Source organism: Camponotus vicinus, unplaced genomic scaffold (assembly GCF_025532165.1).
Source record: "Camponotus vicinus isolate PSW18456_S1 unplaced genomic scaffold, iyCamVici1.0 SCAF_1, whole genome shotgun sequence".
In the NCBI taxonomy this organism is placed as follows: domain Eukaryota; kingdom Metazoa; phylum Arthropoda; class Insecta; order Hymenoptera; family Formicidae; genus Camponotus; species Camponotus vicinus.
Window position 1 is genome coordinate 14559589 of NW_028141945.1, and position 19275 is coordinate 14578863.

The following is a 19275-nucleotide window of genomic DNA, read 5'->3' on the forward strand; positions in this document are numbered from 1 at the left end:
CAATTCTAATATTTCATAAAATGAAGAAAGTACTTGAGTGACGAATGTAATAGCAGTTTTTGTCTACTTTTGTGATACTAAATTTAATACAAAGAAATGTAATATCTGCTGCTTGATTATAAAAACCGATAAGGACGAGATAGAAAACGCGATAGAGAAATCAATATTGATTAATTTCGGAAGCAAAAGATAATTTTATTTAACGTATAAAATTATCCTCAAGGAAAATTATTAATTACAACAACGCAATTTTGATCGCTAAATAAGTACAAAATTATTTTATTATCTTTATATAAATATAGATCTTATATATGCGTGAGTTTGAATTTTTAATTCATACTTATCACTCAAATATTTAGTACTTGTGTGCATGTGAGACACGATTCGAATGAAAATTTACACGTAATCTAATCACGATAAAAGCAAGAAAAATGTACAAAAGAATTCGAGCAATAAAACTTGAGCAAAAAATCGACCAATCTAGCATTCTCTCTCCTGGACCCGATCTGTCATCCTCAAAAACTGCTCGACTGTTGATCGATTAGCTCACATTTTTCGTTCTACTGATTAAATTCTTTTCCGGTAGCAAGCGTATCTTCTCTCAATCTACCGTATAAATATATATTCGTTGAGAAAAATAAAATAATTCCCTCCTGCAGTTCCCTCGAGATCGGGATGAGAGCCACTGCATTAAAGCAGACGCCTCGCGACGTTGCCACACCTCGCCAGATCTCACTCTTCTATCGACCGGGCGGCGTTGCCAGCCCTCCTTCATGCCCCTTTATCGCCCCTTTCCAACGCAGCCCCCTTTCCTCCCCTTTCTCTCGCTCCCGCCCTGTCTGTCTTTTTCTCCTCGCCGATGGCTGTCCATATTTCTCTCTTTATCCACTTCGGAGTCGGAGCCCATCGCGGCTAGACCCTTCTCTTTCTCCCTTTTTCCCTCCCTTTTCCCTTTACCCAGCTCTCCGTATCTCCTTCTCGCGTCTTCTTCCTCTTTTCCTCTTCTCCCTTCCTTCCTCTTCAGTCCCTGCTCGCTTTACCTCCTTCGGATACAGCTGTTCCATCTTTTCCTAGGGCAGATGCCGCAGCTAGGTGCAATGTCATCTTTATTATCCCTTTTTCTCTCTAACCTCTCATCTCCTTCCTGAATCTCTTTCTCTTTCTGTCTCTCTCTTTGCCCGACAATGATTCGATAAAAGCAAGCCGATCACGAACAGCTCGTCTGTCGATGACGAGGTCGGTGTCTTCCTCTCCCTTTTTGGATCAGGCTCCATGTTCATTGTTGGAACGTAACCTCTTGATGCTACACCGATATTTCGCAACTAGTTTCAAACTATCGAAGTAGATCGAACAGCTCCAACTTTCTCGCTTGCACCAATCGACCAAGTTCGACGTTTCCCCGACACTTTTCGACGCGTCTCGCGAATGTGAAACATCGCGGGGAGTTTGGTTGAGAGTACACGTATGGACGAAATATACGTAGAACGAAATCGATTCTATTGAAGCTGATTAATATAAAACTCTAGACAAAAATACTGGGGAAACTAATGTTTTATTCCGTCAAATATTTTTCTGTTTCGTTTTTGTAATTAATTTCTTTCTCGATCATTAAATGAGGATCCTGTCATATCAACTTCATATTACTTTCGTATGGAAAAACCTGGAAAGCCTGGAATTCTCAGGGATTTCTTTAGTACTTGAACAAATCAGGGAATTCAGGGATTTTTTGTTTAAGTTCTCTCTTTAATAACTAACTTTGCTCTTATATATTATAAGTAGCAAACCAAATGAATCGTGTTTAAGATACATTATAAATACATCTGTTTGTTTATATATTCAATGAAAAACGTTTAAGTGAAAAATGTTTATTTTACGAAAGCCATTTATTTATTTTTCCGTGCATTTGCACATCTAACACTTGAAACTTAAATGGTTCTGTGTTTTTCGTACGAGTGAAAAACATTAGAAAAAGACTTATCTTAGAAAGTTGCATCAAAAAAGTTTTAAAGTATTTTCACTACCTGGAATTTTGAACAAAAATATCTGGAAGATCAGGAAATTTTCAGGAAAATTTTTTATAAGACGAGTGTAGACACCCTGTGAATGTACACTTGTCATAATTGAACATCTCTCTTCTTTTCTTGTTCATTTCTTCTCGTGATTTCACAATTTCCAACAGAAATAAACCTAGAATCGGCATAATCTGCGAAAGATATGTTTTTCATCAATCTAAATCTCCGTCTTAGAGTTGGTCCGTAGTCGCCGGTGGTCTCCTAGAGGTCTTCTGGCCGCCTCTCCTCCCTCGGATCGCCGAGTATTCCGACTTCGTGACTCACCAACGTAGACATCGGCCAACGATCGGTGCAGGTCGAGGAGCATCCCAGATCTGGGTCGGTTTCCGCTGGAATCACAAAGCGAAGAAAAGAGTCCGCGTAGATGTGCTATATAAATTCCCCTCTTAACATTCTATTTGCAAAACCGCCGCTTTTGTACTCGCCGGCTATTATCTGCCTGAAGTGACCTGAGATTTGTATCGATAGCGAATATTCTGTTATAAAAAGAATCGAGTCACATGCCTTGGAAATATTCGAATTATTATTATGATTTTAATTTCATTAGTTGATAACCTAATTCATAAATTAATATTCAATGTGTCGATAATATTTACATTTTCAACTGTAACCTTTTTACGTCTTCTTTGCGATTACATATAATGAATAGGCATTACACGAAATGCATGATCATATTTTTTATTGGATGCTTTAGCTCCCTCTCTTTTCTTTTTTAACATATGACATATGTTAGGAATATATGTTAGGAAGAATTCTTAAAAATATGGTATAACTTAGCTCGTAAAAACAACGTCACAGAACAAAAATTTACACCTTCCATTGTCCTTTTCTCGCGAAGCAAGTCAGAAGAGATGATAGGAAAAACGATAAAATCCTTATTCGTGAAACATTTAAAAATCTAGCTTTATCTACAGACTCTTGTTTTTTCGTGGAATCTACGAAACTTTCTGAATTGACAGTGTTCAAGAAAGACAATCTTGATGTCTTGCGATACTCTAATGTCACTAAAAGTGCACCCATAAAGGAAGTAGATAGGCTTGTTTAAATTTTCCATTTAACTGCCGAAAGAAACAATTCCTCATCTTTCTTTTGGTTTTCCTTATTTAAGTTTACAAAATAATGCCGAATTGTTCTTTACAAATACAAAAGTGGACAGTTTTATGTCATTCTTTTACCATATTTAGTTTTAAAAGCTCTAGCAAAAATTAATAACATGCTACGTTTATATCTCGAAAATGTATCCGCAAGATAAATAAACATCCTGAACATTTGTCACGAAAATTCGCGTGCTTATATTTGCACAATTCTGACGTCAGTACATGTATGTATGAATACGAAACTAAGTAACTTATAAACTTAGATACGTATCTCTCTCTTCTTTCATCTCCCAACCACTCGTGGTTTCTTCGAATCTATCTTAGTACTAAAATAAAAAATATAATGAAAATATTAGAATTGGAGAAAATGCACTAGAAATGTACTAGTTTCGAGTATCGAAAATGGAAGAAATTAAGAAAAAGAAAGAGAGAAACTGTTATAATCTCACATTCCTTATGGCTTGCGCATTCGAGTGCCCAAGAATCCGTTCCCGTGAATCTCTGTTACTCTAGGTATCGTTTCTCGAAAACGACCGGTACCGCGCTTACCGATCTTAATAATGCGGCTACCTACCTACCTACCGCATGCCACGATCCCCTTTGCATGACAGGGGCAGCAGCCAGACAGGATAACGTCGTGTAATGAAGATTAATCTCGTCTAGCAAGAGCGCGCACCGACCGTCCCGCGCATTCATAAATCAATCATATCCGTCCGATTATCATTCAAATCGGTCCCCGATCCTCCTCGTTGCTCGCCGGGGCTATATACGTACGTCGTTGCGCGGAAACATGGACAAATCGGCCACGATCGGCTGGCCATGACGACCTAAGAAGACCCAATCGCCGAAGGCGATTGATAGCGATTAGATCGAACAGAACGAACTTACAATAACAGGGTGTCTGTTCCCTGGAAGACCTAGAATTCTCAGGAATTTCTCTTGTACCTGGAAAAATCAGGACGTTCTCAGAGAATTTTATTTTTTTGAAAGTTCTCCCTGAGATAATTTTGCGTTATTAAGCAATCGATAACCCGATAAATTTAAGTGTGTTTAAAATTTATTATAAATGTGTATATCTGTCTCTGTTTAGATATTCAATGTCTTAACAAAATATTAAATATGTATAGATTTTTCATTTGCAATGTTTAGTGAGAAAAAGTGAAAATATAAAATTTTCAAAGATATTGATTGTAAAAAGGCTATTCAATTTTTTCAGTAAATTGACATTTGAAATTTAGGTGGTTCTGTGTTTTTTTCTTCTTATTTGAAAACGCATACAATAAAAAATCTTATTTTAGAAACTTGCAAAAAGTCTTTCAAATGTTCTCTTTATCTGGAATTTTGAATAAAAATACCTGGAAGGGGATTTTTTTACAAGATCTTACTAGACATCCTGAATAAGGCACTTCATATTCCATGTTTGCTCTGTCGTTTCAATGACTATTCATCGAGGACGCTCGATCGTTTGCCGCATTATTATTTAATGACAATTTATTATGGAAATTATGAAAAATGTGCTCGCGCTAAAAAGAAATACCCGTGCACTATTGAAATAATGACAAGCGCAAACGGATTTACGCGAAGATACTGCGAGAAAATCCACCGGCGGCAAAATCCCTCTGTCTTAATTCCCCACCGTTGACGTTTATTCGCTATTACAAAGCTTATGATAATGAAGAGATGCCTCTATATCTCTGCCAGGATTCCCTTTGTAAGCAGGAGAGAAAGAAAGAAAGCTTACCGACATTTTACGCGAGGCGTCGCGCGCTTATTACGATTTTATACATTATGGAACCCCTGGAGGAGAAACGTTTCAATCTCTCAGGAAGGCTCGATTAACGTAAATCGCATCGATCGGCTAATCCTCGCGAGATTCGCGAACGATACGATCGGATAGATAAGATTTGTTCGCGCGGAGATCGATCGCCTTTCTCCCGAAGGAGAATTAATTATCGCAATCTCGATGATGAAAATGGAAACGGGAAGGAAAAAAACAACGCTGTCCCTGAGGATGAAAGGACACCGTTGACAGTCGCGAAAGGCCACGTGTCCCTTTCCCAGCGCAATCAGAGCCGCGCTTTCCCCTCGCTTTCCGCTCGACGACAATAACAGTAACAGTAACAGTTTGTGCGATTCGCGGAGCCTCGGACAACGCAATGCAACGTGTACTTTCCTCTTTCAAGACCGCGATCGTGCGTTGTGTGCACGCTCTCGGTCGGTGTCTGCCCCTGAGATTCCCCGACCTATCATCATCGGGGCAGGGTAACCGCAGACCGATCGATTCGGGGAACTCTCTAATTTGCCTTTTCAAGTTTGCCCGTTGCAGCGAAAAAAGGGTCCCCGGGTATGAGACGTATCAGGTAGCGGACGTGTTAGAATTTATGATACGCTTTGGAAATATTTCCACAAGCAATTACGATGTGTCCGTAAAGCTTGGGGCAAGTGCCGACGTGGGTTTTACGATCGTTCTCTTCTCTAGAAGCACGATATCCAATTTACGCGTGTTGCGAAATACTTTGGGGTCAAATGTTATAATAATGACTTAGAGTTCGCAAATGAGTTTAATTTATATGAAGCTTATTGCTTTACAGAGAGTAAAATTTGATACAATTCTCTCTGATGCTAAAATCAAGAAATTTATAAGAAGTGAAATTGATCAGTTTGGAGCTTCTGGAGGGAAAAGTTTTCTTACACAATAATTTTCAATACGAGATTATTTGTATAATAAATATTATATCGATCGCGAAAAGGTTTGATAATCCTAATCGGTTGGCTCGTCTTCAACCAACCGATTGTCGGCCGAATGAAAAATGAAAAGATACGGGAAGTCTCATCAATTATGCGATGGTCCGCGCAATTCGAGGACCGATTGTAAATCCGGCATCAACCCAATGACCGCAAGCACATACCGGTACATTTAATATGATAATCGACGATATGCGCATATTAGATCGAGCTTCGGTCTGTCTGTCTGAACGAGAAGACCGGTTCCGCGATGCGACGAGGACGGATTAAGGTCGACTCGCATTATGTGACATGACAACGAGATGCATGTACTTGTAACGAGACGAAATGTGTTCGAGGTGCATAAAAAGACCGCAGCGTCTTCATTTTCATCATAATGCCAGGGAAAGGCATTGTAATGACTCACAAGCGATGTATTTATTCAAGGAAATCCTTTATTTTCTCTTTTTAATATTTTCTGTTATTTTATATAAAATTTAATACATATTTTATTCTATTTTATTTTATTATTTTAAAATTTGCATTTTTTAATGCAATATATTTGAAACTCTGTGCTTTTTTTTTGATAGGTTATTCCTTACATGATGCCATCAATATGGTGACCACATCTAGCAAAAAAATATATATATTTCTATTTTTTTGAATAATATATAAATATTATTATATTATATATATCTTGTGTGTGTGTGTGTGTGTGTGTGTGTGTGTGTGTGTGTGTGTGTGTGTGAATTGATTTTTACGCAATTTGAGAAAAGTCAAAGTATAAAGATAATTTAAAATACTTAAAAATCACAATTTTTTCATTGAGTTTCTTTGTATCAAAATAAAATTTATTTTTATTAACTATATTAAAACAAAATTATTTATTAACTATATTAAAATAAAATTATTTATTAACTATGTTAAAATAAAATTTGCAAAAATATTTCTTAAAATAAAAATGAAAAAGGAAGAACTGTACAGCGATGGACAGGATACTCCTGTCGCCAGCGGCGAGGAAGAGGCGGTCGAGATTCGTCGCCGGAAAATTACCAGGGTGCAACGTTGCTGCACACGTACAGTCGACTCGTAAATTTCAATTTCCAGCCGATCGAACGATTCGCCCATACAATGCACACGGCAGCGTTATGACGGCGCCCGCCAACTTTGCGATTCCCCGATTCCCCGCGAGCTTCTGCACCGTGGATAAGTTATGGGGGTGAGAGAGGGAGAGGGAACGCGCGCCGCTGCGATCGATTAACCCGGGGTGGTGCTCGTTTTGCGGGAGCGCTTAGATAAGAGAAGCTACATCCTCCTCGCGGTACAAAAGACACCGATATTTGTCTTCTTTATCGAAAGAAAAAAAAATATATTGACACTAATAACGTAACTTCGAGTGTGCGACGCATAGGGGGAAAAAGGAATAAATAAATCGTCCACTTTACTCCCTCGTCTACTTTATAAGACTAGATACTAGAATAATATTGTTGAGTATTATTTAAGCAATGTTTTCCCCCGCATCTCAAGGTTAATTGGAACGACGAGATGAGGGTTTTTCAGCAGGCGTATATTATCTCTCACTTTGACACCTTAATAACGTCGCGGCCGTTAATTAGGAAATTAATTCACCGGCGGCGACTTTAACGCACGCTTCTCCACGCCCGTGCCTTTCCTAAGATTCGCATATTAATTAAGGCTGAGCGTCCGCAACAATCGTGATCGCCGCAGTCACCTTGGCATTTGTGTCGAAATGGATACGCGTCGAACAATGGCTATCGTTAATGAGTCGCGCGTAATAGTCGGCAAGTATTAGCCTCGCTAGGTGACGTTTCATCATAACGAATAACAATGATGCGTGCGTCGCGTATTCTTTTAACACTTGCATATGAACATTTTGTGTTCAATAATATTTAATATATGCAGTTGATAGAGAGAGAAAGAGAAAGACGTAGAGAGAGAAAGAGAAAGAGCTAATTTTTAAATATTGAAGCAGAAAATAATTTTATTTTTAACTCATATTTTTTTCGCGTTTGAATAAAATACTTAATTTAGAATCTTAATTAATTATATTTGCTTTCTCGTGAAATTGCTTTTTATTGCGCGAGACTTTAATTTTGAAATATAAATCTAGCGAATTTTTTCCCTTTTTTTTTGCAATTTAAATTCTTTCATATATTTTTCCTTACATCCAAAATTTTAACAAATTTTTCTGGAATTTTTTTAGTCGCTGAATCCGAATCTGACATTAAAATTTTCAATTTTAAAAAATTCAAAATGGCAAGTCCAATATGGCAGAAAATTATAAATTTTTTTTCTTTAGATTTGGATTCTGTAATCCCAAAAAATCCTCAGAGACAAAGTTTTAAGGAAATATAATTGTTAGTTTGGGTTTAGTACAGAAAATATTGTATTTTTTCTATAAAATTAATAACAAAAACAAAAATTCTGAAAAATACTTTGAGTGTATTAAATTCGTAAAAAAATTTTCTTTTTCATTTTCATAATAAATTAGCGGGAAATGCACTTCTCCATGAAAAAATACTAATTTTGACTATTTGTTTTTATGTATAGTATTTTTGCAATTAACAATTAATGACTTCATATTTTTTTACATTTATTGATATTCTAAGGATCTTGTAAAAACGAAAAACCCGGTATTTATTGTTAAAAAAATTATTAATAAATAATAAATAATTAAAAACTACGAAAAAAGAGGTGAGGCACTCGTGTGTGACACAAAGGATTAATATAATTTATACATTTATATTAATATTATTAATATTATAATAATAATATTATACATTTATATATATTAATATTAAATTAATAATAATTAAGGCTCATATTTGTTATACTATTATAGAAATATTCTCGCTTTCTTTCTCTCGTAACACCGTCGTTTAAAAAATTCTTTCTCCTCTAACACGTCATATCTCGAGTACGACTTTAAACCTGAAAGAAAAGACGCTGAACAAGGTCTATATAATCTCCGTAAAAGGGTGAACTCCCGCAAGCTACCCCATCAAGTTTACTAAATCTGTAAGCCCTCTTGGTTGCATACAGCCTGTGTTACTGCCCTATATTTTTAATTCTTTGCACAGGTTTACGTGTGCGAAAAAATGACGACGTAAAGGAAGCAAAGGCGATGACAGTGTTTGTTCTCAAAGAGACGCAGTCCCAAGCGCAAGCGATGACAGTTCTTGTTCGACGAACAGGAAAGAGAGAGAAAAGGGTACGAGACTTGGTATCTTTTTCCCTACTATCCCGCCATGTTGAAAACCATTTCCCTCGGGGCTGTCGTTTACAAGGGCGTGGGCGTGCAAACCCGGGAAATTTAATACTCTGAAATATCAGATGTCGAAGGTAAAATGTCCTCGTCGATGGCAATTGCAATTGCGCACGTGCGCTTTTTCTCTCACTTCGTCCCTCCACTCGTCATTCTCTCTCTTTCTCTTTTTACCGAGCCTCTCTCCCTCCCTATATTTATAATCATTAAATTATTGAAGCTGGAATGTAACCGACACGAAATGGCTTCATTACAACGCGTTTTCCTTCGTCAAATATTATTTACAGACTCGCGTTTTAACACGAAAGCGCTTTAATTGATTTAAATATTACGTTTAAGTCTAGGTAACTCTATATTCTTAAAATGCATTCTCTGTTATATTAAGTGTAACCATTCGATAACTCGGACACATATGTATACACATATGTGTACTGTAATGTAACAATATAATATTACAATCATATTATGTGTCATCGAGAATTGCTAAGGATATTATAAATAACAATTGGCACATATTATATTTAGATAGAAAATATTAAAGCATGTGTAACGTGCATTCGATATTATTTATCGACGGATTATACGACACGGTTATATGTGTCCCCCGAATTTTCGGCAAATATTTCCCGAAGCGATTTCATCGTCGAAGAATAGCAACCCCCCGCCCCTCACCGCGATATAAAAAGGCCAACTATTTTTGTTTATATATTCAATGTCTCCTAACAAAATATTAAATATGTAATATATCCTTTATTTTAATTTTTAATAAAAAATATATGATAAAAAAAATAAAAATTTTATGCGAGAAAAATGTTTACATTATGAATTTTTTTTTCAATTTACATTATATACAAATCTTGAAAGGCTTTGAATTTCTCGTACGAATGAAAAAACATGCAATATAAAAATAATTTAATTTACTTAAAAAAAAGTTACATCAAAAAAATCTTCAAAATATTCTCTTCTAAAATTTTGAACAAAAATACCTGAAAGATCAAGTTAATTTTCATGAAGATTTTTTTACAAGTTTTCGCGTAGATATCCAGAATATTTGACATTTCTAGATTGTCACTCCTGATTTTCATTACTTGATTTTCATTACTGATTACGAAATTGCGCGACTGATAACGATTATCTTTCTTATTTCAGGTAAGACGATTCCTCCCCTTGGTGTTCTAATCGGATCTTCATCCTCATGTCTCGTGTAAGTAGTTATCGTGTTCTACTGCAATAATGTACGATCGATCGAGCGACGTAAAAACGTCCACGGTTTAGGGGATAAAGATGACGCGACGTCGTTACAAAGGGTTTCCAACGGGCTCGTAGAAGCAAGGGATGAGTCGCAAAGGGCGAGCCCGCGACGCGTGTAAATTTAAGGGTTTCACTCAGCTTTTTCTCCATCGCTGTCCTCCTTCGCGTCCCACAGTAGTACTCTTCCGGTGCCTTCATCCACCACGATTGTCATTTTAAAAATGCGCAAGAGAGAGAGAGAGAGAGAGAGAGAGAGAGAGACCAGCCTCTCCTGCTGTTCTGCGAGATCATTCACCTCGCAACGAGTTTTCGCGCGAAATTTCGAAGCTATTGTTGTGAATGGAACATTTAATGCGACGCTTATTTTTCCCCCCCTTTTTCGCGGCGGAATAAAAAATTTTACGACGCTCAGCATTTTTTTTTTCGACTACATCGTCGAACGTAAAAGAAGAAGAAGCGAGATCGTATATCAGTCGCATTAACATTCACGTATATTCTACGGCAAGATTTTACGATCAACGAAAATGTCGCTGGCATCGCCGGAAAACAGAAGTTTGTCATTAATGAGCTCTTATCGATGGGAAAACTTTGGATTCTCGGATGCGAGGCGTCGTTTTTTATCGCGATCGGAAAATTGCAAAAAAGAATTCTGCGATAGCACTTTATAAGTTCTAAGAGCGTGCTGTACTTTACGCGTTTTCGATAACGTGAAACGATAAGAGCGATTTATATTATTGTTTTTAATACACCCGCGGGAATCTCTCTCTCTTTCGCGAGAAAAAGTACTATAAAAAAATTACTGCGGACGTTACACTTTTATGCACTTTTATCGCACGGAAGATGCGCGTCTTCATTTGCAGTAAAGTCGCTGCGTTTTTCAGGACGACCGTCGCCTTAACCCCCTCCATCCCGTGAATTTTTTGCGTCATTTCCGCGAATGTATAAAGCAATATTATGGCCGACGAAGGAGATATCCGACATGGATTTTCCGCCGCTGGCGGAAAAATCGTGCGGATACAAATGGCGCCGAGTCGTCGTGAAAAATTTTGCGCAATCAGTGCGCTATTCTTGCGCATCGTGGAAACCGAGAGAGGGATTAATTGTGTCCAAAAAACAATTTATCAATTTCCCCGAGATTCTCTCTTTGCTTCTTTCCGCGGTGATGATTCCCATCGGGGGATCCTTTCGCGTTGTACGTTAACTCCGATGGAAGGGTGAGCGAGTAGTCCATCGGCCAAGAGGGAGGAGAGAGCGAGACGTGGGGGGATGGAAGTAGACGCAATCTATGCATCTCTAAGTTGTATCGGCGGCTGGAATCGTTACTGACGTCACGTATTACAGGCACGCGCGCGCTACCAGCTGTTTTTGACAGCTGCGCGTGTACGCGCCATGTTGAAAATTATGCGAGAAGTTGCGAGGAATGTGTTCACGTTAACGTGGCACGTGCTCATTAATTCGCGTACTTTACCGCCCCGGGGAAAAGAATATCGACGGGAACATATTGCGACTTTGCTCGAATCCCGGCGAGTGGGTTTCGACGTATAAACATACGTTTCGTTGTGAAAGAGAAGGAACGCAAGGCGGGAGAGCTTCCGGTTATATTTATCTGGTAAAAAATTCGCGACGCAAAATCCTCCCTAGGGTTCTTTTTTTTTACAACGCATAGTAAGCGAAAAAGTTTTTACGCTCGATTAAATCGCGTGCGCTTTTTACGAAGTGAAGATTAGGTTAAGTTAGATTAGGTTAGGTATTTAAAAGCATAAATTTATGGCGATGCCTGATTTATTATTTATAATAAAGCGAAGCGTGATCCTTTATTATGCAAGATCCTGGAGAAATGGAAACATACGGTTTGATATGGTGGAAGGCGCCCATATGGGGTGCCTGAAAAAAATATGGAGCACGTCACCGTGTCGCTGCATTCGTGCCAATAATGATTACCTATTATGACAAGATAATTTTAAGGATAGCGGAGTAACTTTACGTGTAATAACAATGCGTTCGCTTATTCGCACGCTACTTTAATTCAATGTGCGTCAATTCTCACGCACCTGCCCTGCATTTTAACCGTCAGATCGTTTACGACATTCCCTTTACTTTCAATAGGATGCAAATATTTTGAAGGAAAGGAATCGTAATTGCATCACCTTGCATTATCCTTGTATCTTATATCATGTGTCGCTGAAGGATGTAATCGTCATGTAAATTAGTTGTCATTTAAATTAATTAAATTATAATTACGCTGTAAGAAATAATTATTTACTAATTATTCGAATTAGTCATTATTTAAATTAATTTTCCGAGAAAAAAAAGGAGTCACCGCGAAAAAATATAGGCTCTAGATTCGCTTCTTCTTGATAAATCTCGCGAAAGACGTCTCGCCCACCGGGTCCGTAATTTCGTCCGATCATAAATTGAGTCTTCCGTTTCAATTATTTTCCGCGATTATTCAAGTTGCATCTCCGCCAAGGACGAGGAGGGGGAGGGGACTGGAAAGTTTTCGCGACGCCGGGTTAACGAAGTGTCCTCCAAGTTTCCGCGGACGGAAGGAAAGCTCTCCCTTCTCGGAGTGCACGAAACGTGAGCGTTTGCAATTTTCATTGGACGAGGTGGCGGCGAAGGGAGGGGGAGGGGGGGCAAGAAGCAAAGGTAAAGACGTGACGAGATGTGCACGCGTGAAAAAATGCAGATCGAATCATTTTAGAAAAGAGTCCCATGATCCTTTTTTTTATTATCGCGTGTGTAAATGTGTGTTTTTCTAGATTACAGTTTTTCCGAAACTAATGTCACGTGCGTCGCGTATGACGCGTGCTGTCAGTTTGCGATGATAGATCACGTGCCATCTTCCGCGCGTGTTTCCTAGCGAAAGATATTTATTATTTAGTATTAAAGGTCTTAAAATTATATAACTTATATAACTATTATATAACTAATTATATAACTTATTAAAATTTTATAACATTATTTATTATAATAGAGAATAAATTTATATCTACAATTTTAAAATAAAAGCTCATTATTTATTTATTATGAATAATCATTATTTATTATAAATATATATTTAAATAATTCATTATTTATTATAAATATATTAATAAATGATAAATTTTAAAGTAAATTCATATTATACTTATAATCTAATATTTAAAAAATCTTTTAACAATTATTATTAGGTATATCATGGAGGGTGGGGAAGGAGGAGATTAAAGGCGAAGCGCGAGACGGCGCTTTTTTCGGCATAATTAATCGTCGGAGAGGCCGGAATCGTTGATTAATTCGCACGGCAAAGTTGCCGTGCTCGGCTCGACTGAAAAATTCAACGTCGCCTCCCGAATCGCGTATTCCTGAAGCCCTCCATTCGTTCGTATATTCGTACACCCACCTCCCTACGTCGGATCGTTAAACTTTGAAACCCTTCTCTCCCTCGTCGGGAAAGTCATCCGCAGTCAGTCAGTCAGTCGTTCGTTCGTTCGCTCGCTCGCTTGCTCGCTCGCGGAAAAGCCACGGGAGCCATGGGAGCCCGTAAGCAAATAGCATCTCGTTAGCCAATCCTATTTCGCGATGCGTTATCGATCCGATAGTCGGGGTTGCCGATTCACGGCAACTTCGAAACTGCGCTGCTGACCGCGGCATTTGTCGAATCTGTCGAAACAATTGCGCAAACAAGGTGTTTCGGCGCATATTCCGGTATCATTCGAGCGAGTTCAATGCCCGCGATTTTCGCGATTGCCGAATAATATCTTTTTTTTCTCGCCGCTTTTATAATTATCATTTTTGTATTTAAAATTTTGTAACATGTATATTTAATATTTAATCTTTCAATATATGCAATTTTTAATAAGGAAGAGAATAAAACTATCTACATTTTGTAAAATGGCCGTAATAATATTGCAAAACGAAAATTAATACTCTTACATATTTATACCTTAATCTTCTTAATCATATTTAATATCTCACACATACAGAAAATACTTTTATTAAATTAAAATTGTGATGAGATATTTTCTCTCCCAGTGTTCTTACATCTCTGATAAATTGACTGTTAATAAAAATAAATTAAAAGATTATTATGCAAAACATGGGTGATTATTCGTATCAAATACGATCAATTGAGTTTTCCATCGATTAACCATTAATTACATAATGAACCAGCCAGTTTCTAACTCTGGTTAATCATTGCAAGATAAATGTTGTGTTCATTGCCTTGTATGATGATATGAGGTATTTAATAGATGAAGGCGCGGTCTCTTTCTGATTCGCGTTACTAGGAGGACTATAAGTAATAATAACAATAATTGGGAACTACGACTTGAGAGTTACATTTCAGATCGTTGTAATTTGCAAGAGTTGTACTTTATAGACCACTAAATTATAAATTATATCGCGCGTAGCACAAGCAACTCTTCCTTTCACGAGGCGAGAGAATTTTACCGACCAATAGATTCTTGATTAATTGGACATATCTTAATCGCGTATCATCAAACGCTGAAATTTCAATTTGGACGAAATCGTTACGTCAATTACGTCGTTACGTCAATTTCCGTTCTTGAGTATCTTATATAGTTCCACGTACATCGCATAAGAAAACAAAAAATAAGTATCGACGTTCGTTGTCTCTCTCTCTCTTTCTTTCACATAAATTTCGTCATCGATAATCCTCTTTAGTCCCGTAATTCTATTAATTTTATTATCGCTCGCGATCGTATAACGTAACGTTTTTTGCGTTTTTTATTCGAAATGAGCCCAACTCTACACATATTCGCGATAATTACGGTATTGCGGTTTTTTTTTGTTCTTTCTCGCAAAAAGTTGCTTTGTTACGATCGAGCGTATTCGAAATGCGTCGTTAATTAAAATTTTTAATGAATTCCCTGACGCTTTATATTGTCGAGATAAAACAATATTGCTCTTTTTTTTGCCGCGGTATTCTGACAACGTATCGATGTGAATTTTACCGCCGCGTGTAACTTTATTTTTGCATTAAGTTCGGCTTTTCGGGGAAGGGTCGTGCGCTCATTAAATTTTTTAATTGCATTATGATGCTCGAGTTTTTCGCGAAAATTTAAAAAATTGTTTTCACGATTCCTCCTTTCGCGGATAATAAATTCAGTGGCGCGATAAAATCATACAGGACACACTTATTATCGTTCATTCAACACAAACACGGCAGGAGTAAATATTTACACAATATAGATATAAAAATGTATTAAATATCTAATTTGTTTACTTAGAATCTTGCTTGAGATGCAAAACATATTTTTTCCATCGGAGATTAATTCCCGTCGCGTATCATTAATTAAAGAATAAGATAATTGATTTTTTCGTTAATCTTCGTGTTGCGATTTGCTAGGTTTATTATTGTTTAAAAAGCGTCCAACACCTTCCCTACCAATTTTTTCGGAAATCTTTTCGGCCGACATGCCCGGAGAGTATCGGCACGATAACCACTGGTTCGTATTGATCCTCGCGGGGGTGTTCAGGGATTGAAAGAACCAAGCGCAAGAGGGATGAGGAGAGAGAGGGAGAGAGAGCTTCGGTTGCACGCTCTCAGAGGGTGTGTATGCTTCACAGTGTGAGGCGGAATGACAGAGAAAGAGGAAGAGAAGGGAGAGAGAAAGAGAGAGAGCGAGAGAGAGAGAAAATGAAAGGGAGGGGGAGAGAGAGGATGAGAATGAAAGGGAGGGAGAGAGAGAGAGAGAGAGAGAGAGAGAGAGAGAAACAGTCAGGGAGGAAACTGTTGGTAGAAGAAGGATGAGTTTAGCAGTGGAACATCCCCCAGTGACTGACACACACCCCAAAACCGAACCAACCCCGAATCTAGTTCCAGCCTAACTTACACGCCCGACCCGGAATATCCGCGTACACCATCGCTTGCATAAGAAGTCAACTTGAGCGAATCCCAGGGGTGGCCTGCCACGGCAAACGCGACGAGAAAATTCGCTTATATTATATGCAAATTTAGTATATATATTTTTTTTATCCGAATTGCAAAGTCGTCATAATAACAAAAATATATTTACATCGCGAACAAATGGCGTGAAAGCATTTTAATCGCATTTTAAAATCTACCACTCTTCTCTAAAGTACCAAAACACGTTGAATATTAATATTTTTGGCAAGAGTTCCCGATAGTTCTGTTCAAGTTCAGTGTATATATATGCCATTTTAGATCGATATTCCAACAATTAATAATTTTTAATTAATTTTTAATATCCTCGACATTTAATAAAAGTGTGTCGTGCTGATGATTGTCCGTAGTTCTAATAATTGTTCTCGGCAGTTCTATAAGAATTCTATGCTTTAGAAACATTTTTACGCAGAGATCCGACTGTTTACTATTTTTTAAACAATTTTTGGCAATTACCCAGCACGACACTCTCCTTCAAAACAAAGTTGCCTGTTGGCAACTTGCCTCTGACGCGGAGTAAAAATGTGTACTCGTCACGCGGAAAATTTTTTCTGCTCGACAAAACGACGGTCAAACGATGTCCATGTCTCCCATCTCGAATCTCGCTTATCAAACGCCATATGGCGCGTTAATATGTCGTTCAACATCAGGCGTTTTTTTTTTATGCAGCTATGCAAACGACCGTCCAGAGTGCATTTCGGAGTCGAAATTGTCAGTCGTGTCGAAATGTCCCTCGGTAACGACAGCAAGAGGGTTCCGCCGAAAATACATGGCGAGACTACCCCTCATCCCTCCCCACCTCTCTTCTCTCTCTCTCTCACTCTCACTCTCTCTCTCTCTCTCTCTCTCTCTCTCTCTCTCTCTCTCTCTCTCTCTCTCTTTGTATCTTTGTCTCATGGTGTCGATGAATTCCGTCCTTTTCGCTCTTCTGTTTCGATGCTGTATCAGGATGCTTGCGCATCCCGTGATAACCATTGATTTCCCTGCCGCTGGAACCTGCCGACCAATGTCAGAACGTGTATGATCGAATGGTCATCGTAATCCTGCGATTTCCTAGTTTCGCGACATTGATTAATCGCGTCGATTAAGATCGTCAATATTCGCCGACAGCGTCGACAATATCGTTCAAACAGTATTCGACAGGACTGTCATACGAAGCACTTGAAGATCTCTTGTAAAGTAACCAGGATGTTTATTTCCTGGAATACGTGGAAAATTTTAAATTCTCAGGAATTTTTTTGTACCTGGAAAAATCAGAAAATTCTCTAGAATTTTATTTTGTGTTTCAGAGAAATTTTTTAATAATCTCTAAATAAATTCTTTCTTTAATAATTTTGCTCTTATAATCAATCGACGAGCCAATTAAAAAAATTACACATTAAAATATAATATGTTCTAACGTGCTTGAAATATAAGATGTAAATATTGGAAAATTCAAAAAAGTCCTAAAAAATTCTCTTTATTTGGAATTTGGAACAAAAAAATTTGAAAAATCAAGGAATTTACAAATAATTTTTTACAAAATTTGAGTAACACACACACACACACACACACACACACACACATATATATATATATATACTTCTTTCAAATAATCTCGAAGAGATTGTATATGTTATGATTATTCTCTTTTCATTTTATTAAAAAATCTTTACTTTAATCCAGTAATCTACTTTCAATAAATGGATTTTTCAACTTTAATCGAGAAGATGGGAAATCTTCATTAAAATGCAAAGAGAAAAAAAAGAAAAGATTATTTAAATATTAAATAAATATAATTTAAAATATTTAAATAAGTATTTAAATTATTTTCATATATTTTTAAATAAATATAATTTTAAAAATTTAAATAAATATTTAAATTATATTTTCTTATATATTCTTTTTCCCCGAGGAAGAGAAAGAGATGATATTTATTCTGAAATTTTCGTTAAAATTTGATCTCCGCAAGCCAATATACGAAATGCAATGGAGGAGGACGACGCGTACATGTATTATTTAGCATTTGAGTTTTGAAATTTTTTGAAATAGCGCACCCCTCGAAATTCCACTTCCCATCACGTCACAATTAATTAGATTCAGCCAACTAGCGGCACGCGATAAATTAGTTTTCCCGGTCCTGTAACGTACGAATCGTCAGCTTTGTAACGAAGGACCAACAATATACGAGACGAATTATCGTCAAAGCGTGCGAAATTCGCATCGACGACGTTTATTAGATCATTTTGCACGTGCCCGCATAATTCCTCGATTGATTTTGAAAATCGCATTACAGCAGATTCCAGGGATCCAATTTGTATTTCCGACGAGCTGTATAGGAGAAATCAATTCTCCCCGAATGAATCAATCGCGGTAGCGTAGTTCATGAAAACGGGACATAATCTGTCCCATTGCGACGCGCTCTTCTCGATCGGAAGCGGAATCAAGTCCGGATAATTAAACCGATTTCTCGTAAAAGCGAAAGTACAATTATGTAAAAAAACATTTTTCCAATTTTATTCCCGCTCTCTGATATTTTTCTTTTTTTTTTTCTTTTGGTAGATTGTAAGTATCCGACTTTGCGCATCTACATCTCCATCGTTGGAGACGATGAAATTCTGGGATCGCTCGAATTTTTTCAGTTCAACCGTAGTACCAGGTTAGCGTATACATCTTGAGTTACACATATATATATATATATATATATATATATATATACACCGTGTGTAATTTTCACAGCGAAAGAGACTGAGTAGTGACATTTGCGGGTTAACGTCGAGTCCAGACTCAGAGTCGGGTCGTTCACCCCGGTGGGTCGAGAGCCCCCGAAATAAGCGGCAAATGCACACACACACACACACGTACGTATGTGTGGGAGGAAAGATACTCGTTCGTGGCAACTGGGCGGATTTTTCGGAGTCGAAATTCGAGGCTCTAGAAAGGACCCGTTCCCCTCTT

At 37.5% G+C, this 19275-nt stretch overlaps 1 protein-coding gene and 1 long non-coding RNA gene across 2 annotated transcripts in view; one reads left to right on the forward strand and one right to left on the reverse strand.

Annotated features, from left to right (window-relative positions):
- Positions 1 to 19275, forward strand: part of LOC145976615 (protein gustavus-like) — a 169397-nt gene that overhangs the window by 11507 nt on the left and 138615 nt on the right. The gene's annotated exons all lie outside the window — the stretch shown is intronic.
- LOC145976653 (uncharacterized) overlaps positions 2135 to 19275 on the reverse strand; it is a 115980-nt gene continuing 98839 nt past the window's right edge. The window contains exon 3 of the long non-coding RNA XR_014440286.1: positions 2135 to 2401. This is a non-coding gene — a long non-coding RNA (uncharacterized LOC145976653). The remainder of the gene's footprint in view (positions 2402 to 19275) is intronic.